Source organism: Sinocyclocheilus anshuiensis, unplaced genomic scaffold (assembly GCF_001515605.1).
Source record: "Sinocyclocheilus anshuiensis isolate Anshui unplaced genomic scaffold, SAMN03320099.WGS_v1.1 scaffold738, whole genome shotgun sequence".
Classification (NCBI taxonomy): domain Eukaryota; kingdom Metazoa; phylum Chordata; class Actinopteri; order Cypriniformes; family Cyprinidae; genus Sinocyclocheilus; species Sinocyclocheilus anshuiensis.
This window is the reverse complement of record NW_015542364.1, coordinates 169,794-175,798: the sequence shown is the minus strand read 5'-3', so window position 1 is coordinate 175,798 and position 6,005 is coordinate 169,794.

Sequence of the window (6,005 nt, the reverse complement as noted above, 5' to 3'; positions counted from 1 at the left end):
ACAAAAGATTGCACACTATTCTTGACTAAATAACTTTTGTAACTTTCATAAGTGTAGCGGACCTCATCTGAATGATGACTAAAACTTTACTGATGTTTTATTAAGTTTATTGCGTCCTTTTTCATTCCAAAAAAATCACCATAAGAGCTAAACAAAACTCTTCTCTCTCAGTTGCATTATCATCATCATACAGCGAATTACACAAAACGCTTATTACAACTAACGGTAAACAAATATATACAGATCTCATGCCTTTTCGGGGGGTGTTTAATAAACTGACAAACTTTAAATCCGAAGAACTGCTTGCATTACCCATATAGCTGCTCTGTAGACTAGAAAACCCGTCATAATAAGAGTCCCGCCTTAGTAAAGGAGATCTCATACATATTTAAACTTACAAAAAATAATAAAATGTATACAAAAACAAATTAGAAGGTTAATCATAATAAAGTCTGTTACAATAAAGAAGGATTAATATGTATTTCATTTATACAGTGAAGTGTTATTTTACATTTGTTTACTTTATTCTGTACCTGAAAACTGTTAAACCTACCTAAAAAGCAGTTTATTTAATATGTATCTTTTTTCTGTTGTATTTATGTAGGCCTGCTGAATGTTAAATGGATCCAATCCATGTTCATTAGAAATTATTTGATGATGCAGCAATAAAACTGCTAGTATAATTTAATGCAGGTGTTTTTGAACTTTGCTGATTTAAAACATGATCAAAATACTATCTATTTTGATGCCAAAATTTAAAATAAGAGATGAAGTAACAAATATCGGTATCGGTATCGGCCAATAAGTGTTTGTTAAAATCGGTATCGGTATCGGCCCCAAAAATCCTATCGGTGCATCCGTAATGTATCTATATATATATCTGATCTAGAATAATATGTATATACAGTACGTGTAGAATTATAATAATGCATTAAATAAAATTTTGTAATCTGTGTGTGTAATTATATATATATATATATATATATGTATAATTAAATTGAATACAATAGAATAAAATATACAACAATAGATTTATAGTAGACTAATAGAAATATGTATGTATGTGTGTGCATAGTATGTATATCTCATTATTTAATAATAATTATATAATATTATAAAAAAACAGTAATCTTGCAAAATGTTATTACAATATAAAATAATGGTTTCTATTTTAATATACTTTAAAATATAATTTATTTCTGTGATGCAAAGCTGAATTTCCATCAGCCATTACTCCAGTTTATTACTGATAATAAATCAGCATATTAGAATGATTTCTGAAGATCATGTGACATTTTAGACTGGTGCTGAAAATTCAGCTTTGCATCACAGGAATAAATTAGATTTTAATGTAGAAAAACGTTATTTTACATCGTAATAATATTTCACAGTATTACATTTTTTCCTGTATTTTTGATCAAATAAATGCAGCCTTGATGAGCATAAGAAACTCCTGTAAAAACATTAAAAATTGTTCTGATCCCAAACTTTTGAATGGTAGTATATATATATATATATATATAACATTTTTGTTTTATGATTTGACACAAATGTAGTAACAAAAACAAAACACAGCGATTAATGGCAGAGAATATCAGGCATGTTGAATTTGTCCCCAAATGACAGTGTGCAGTAATGGAGGATGATGTTTGCACAGACGCAGGTTTTTAGTACGGCAGATAAATTCAGAACGAAATGATGTTTGTGACTCACAGCCGCCAAAGCTGTCGTAAAAAGAGCTCGTATTAGGATAGAAGATCCCCAGCTCCCTTAGAAAACATTCTTTAGTTTGAGTGACAAACAATAAAAGAGGAATTAGATATTGCTAAATCCACAGAGCTGAGGTGACATTCAAATACCTCTTTTATTCCAGCATTTTATTGAAGTGTCGATAAGCATTTAATCCATGGAGTCTTACAGAAGCAGCACAGTGTATAATGGGGATTTGGAGCTGATCAAACGACCTTTGCTATCAATCAAGACTTAAAGTCGACATGAAATTAAAAATAAAACTTTATTTACTTTCTTAATGCATGTTCCTGCTCTTATTATGAACGATTCATCAGTGCATGCTATTCTAAAGAAAATAAGAAAAGCAATTTTGATGAAAGTTTGATTATCACTGACATGACTTTGATCATGTGTGTAATTTATAGAAGCTTGTTTACACCACAGAATAAAAAGATAAAAAAGGTAATTGGGAATTTTTTTCTCACAATACTGACTTTTTTTATTCCAACTTTTTTCTTGCAGTTTTTGAGAAAAAATAGGAACTGTGAGATGTAATCTCGCAATTACCTTTTTAATTTTGTATTCTGTCTTTTTTCCCTGCAGTTTTGATAAATAAATTGGAATTGCGAGAATTACCTTTTCAAAATTTTGAGAAACTCAGAATTGTGAAAAACTCACATTACTGTTTTTATTTTGTATTATGACTTTTTTCTTGTAATTCTGAAAGAAGAAAAAAATCATGATTGTGAGAAAAATTCGCAATTACCTTTTATTTTTTTTATTCTGACATTTTCTTGCAATTCTGAGAAAGAAATTCTAATTGTGAGAGATAAAATCAGAATTGTGTTGTCTAACTTTTTTTCTCGCAATTCTGACAATTAATTCTATATGAAAATATATCGAAATTTTGCTATATGTAAGATGCAGTTGCCTTTATAATATTTTGATTTCTTGGCAGAAATAAGCTTCCGTAGTTATTGGTTAATGTGAAAAGTCCTTGTTTTAGCTACTGTTGTGTAGGTAGAGCAGTCTTGCAAATTGTTAAAACCGCTATTTAACGCTAGGTTATGGCAGTAAGTGCAAATATTTAAATGATTAAGCTTAAATATGGACGAGGAAACCACAGTATCATTGTGTTTCTGTGTGAAAAATCAAAGCTCTGCAGAGGACAAGGCACGCGGTGTGTTTATGGAGTGTGATAATGATGCTGCTGTTGAACTGACAGTCATAAATACTCTATTTTCATATGCTGATTTCTGTAGTGGCGTGCATACAGTATCTGAGCTGTAACCCGCGGCTTATTGGTGCAGGTTCACTGTGCCCCGAGAGAGAGAGAGAGAGCGCATTTGCATCTGTCTGCATACAGATGAGCGCGGCTGAGAACGTAATTGTGCTGCTGCGAATTAGCAAACGAACTGCCAAAGACGACGCTGAGATACATGTTTGGCATTCAGTGATGTTATTCTGAGGAAGGCCAGTCTCTGTGAAAATGAAATCATCCTAAAATGACCTCTGACTGTGAAATGTAAAGTGTAGCGAGATAATTTTTATGAAAGCGTTTCATTGGAATACACTAATGGAAGGTTATTTTAAAGGTTGTTGCATTTAACTCTCAGAAAGATATTATTGTGCAGCTCCATTTTTACACGAGCTGAAGAAAATGTCAGAACGGCTCATAAGTCACAGTGCGCTGGTGTTTTGGCTGGTTGCCAGGCTGTTGCTAAGGGGTTCGGAGTGTTTTTATGTGGTTGCTAATGTGTTCTGGGTGGTTGCTAGGTGGTCTCTTAAGGCCCAAATTGTCTGTCTGTCTGTCTGTCTGTCTGTCTATCTATCTATCTATTTGTCTGTCTGTCTGTAAATCTATCTATCTATTTATCTATTTGTCTATCTGTCTGTCTGTCTGTCTATCTGTCAGTCTGTCTGTCTGTCTGTCTGTCTATCTATCTATCTATCTATCTATCTATTTGTCTGTCTGTAAATCTATCTATCCGTCTGTCAATCTATCTATCCGTCTGTCAATCTATCTATCCATCTATCCATCTGTCTATCTGTCTGTCTGTAAATCTATCTATCTATCTATCTATCTATCTATCTGTCTGTCTGTCTGTCTGTCTGTCTATGATTTTGTGTTTACATCAAGAAAAGCTAAATGACAGAGAATGTTGTGTTGACAAATAGCTAAAATAAGTTTTTGTTATCTTAGTTAACATTTTTTTATTTCAAGTAATGTAAATGTTGTTTTATGTGTTTAGTTTTAATTTAATAACTAGTCACAGTTCATATTGCAACCAGTATATAAAAATATACAGCGTATATGGAGTCTTTCTCTCATTAGCGTTTCTCCATTTGTTCGGGTTCATTTCGCCCGAGTCTTTGTGGGAAACGCAGATAAAATGATTCAAACACCCTCTGTGTATCAGTCATAAATTCCCAGATAACTCTGTATCCTGAAAAATTATGACCGCTAGTGGTAAACATCTCATTCAAGTGAAAACGTATAAATCCAGGCGGCGTTTGCAGAAATGGGATGGAAACGGTATCGCTGCATATAACTACTGTATGATGCTCACTCTTCACTGTGGGTGGTAGAAAAACAGCATCAGAAACAAGTCTATTAACAGACGGACAGTAGCGCTTCGACATTTATCTGCATGGACTTTTAGCATATTTGCAAATTAATCTACAATTTAAGCTGTGTTCCTTTTCTTCCGTCTGTAAGTCATTAAATCAGTGCCAGAGGAGCAAATAAACACGCAATGATTTTGACAGATGTCTCCAGCCCAGCGTGAGTTTAATGTGACTCAACACACATTCACAGAGTTCAGTTTCTGTGCAAAATAACAAAGCGTTTGAGAGATTCAGTTTTAAGCTGTTTGCTTGGCTAGTTTGTAGATATGGTTAGTTCATGTGTGTTCTGCACAGAGCCAAATCTTGTTTCTTTGAATTTGCAATTATGTGTTTATAAAAATCTTGATGTTTTGTTTGTAGTTATGACAGAAGCCGGCGGACAGTTTCAGTAATATGGGAAACATTTATATTTTATTAAATGGTTTCATAACGGTCATGACAGATATGCCCCGGGATGGATGCTATATTACTCACATCAATAATGGAGTGTCAGATGACAGCGAGAGCCGCTGGGGCGATGTAGTTACGACGTCACTGTCCCAGAGGAGCGTGCGGTCACCACACGGGTCAAAGCTACAGACTGATCATATAGTCACCGAGATGATGCTCAAACACATACACTTGCAGTTTGCAGTGCCACTGGTGTTAGTCTGAACTTTGAATCGAAGCAACCACCAATGCAAATGCTGCAATTCTTGTTCCATGAACAACAGCATCTTCTCTGATCGTTGCAACTTGTGTCATGATTATAATATATAAATAACGATTGTCATTTATATAATTAAATTTTTTATAAGTAAAAATGTAAAATTATGTGTGTATATATAATTTATTTATAAATATTATTAAATTATTTATTTAAAATAATTGTATAAAATGTATCTTTTAACTAAAAACTAACTATTTATATGAACGATACATCATTTCAAATATACGTTATATAAAATAATTAAAGTCAAAATCAAATGACTAATATATTATAAAAATCTAATAAATATATTCCCTATATATAGATGGATAGTTTGTTTATATATATATATATATATATATATATGCACAGTAAGACCTGAAATGTGGATGAAAGGGTTCCTACATGTTTTCTGACCAATTATTTTCCATGTTTTTTTATGACTTGTAAATATATATATTTTTAAAAACGCATTATTTTTCACATAATTTACATTATTAAAATACCTTTCTCCCCAGCCTGGCACAAATGGCTCGATTAGTTTCGGCTTTGATGAAGGACCACCTTCCGAAAAACCAAATGTGTTGTGATTGGTTAGCTGCCCCAGTGCGTTGTGATTGGTGAACAGCTTAGACGATGTTTCAGTACTGCCCCGCCCCTTGCCAAAGCAGCAAGTTCCGTCTGCTCCGGTTTAGTTAATCTGCTCCGGATGGCGTCAATATTGCCATATCAATTTGAGCCGGATTCAGACCTTGAGAATATTGAGCAAGAGGATCGCGCAGAACCTTTGCACTCACGGATATTGCAAGACATATTAGAGTGGTAACGTTATTGTTGTAGTTTTATTTATTTTTTGGCTAAATCACGTTTTAGATAGGATGTCAACAACCGCTTAAAAATAACTGCAATTAATATGTACTGATAAGTGCATATGTATTATGTTTATTGTTCTTTAATT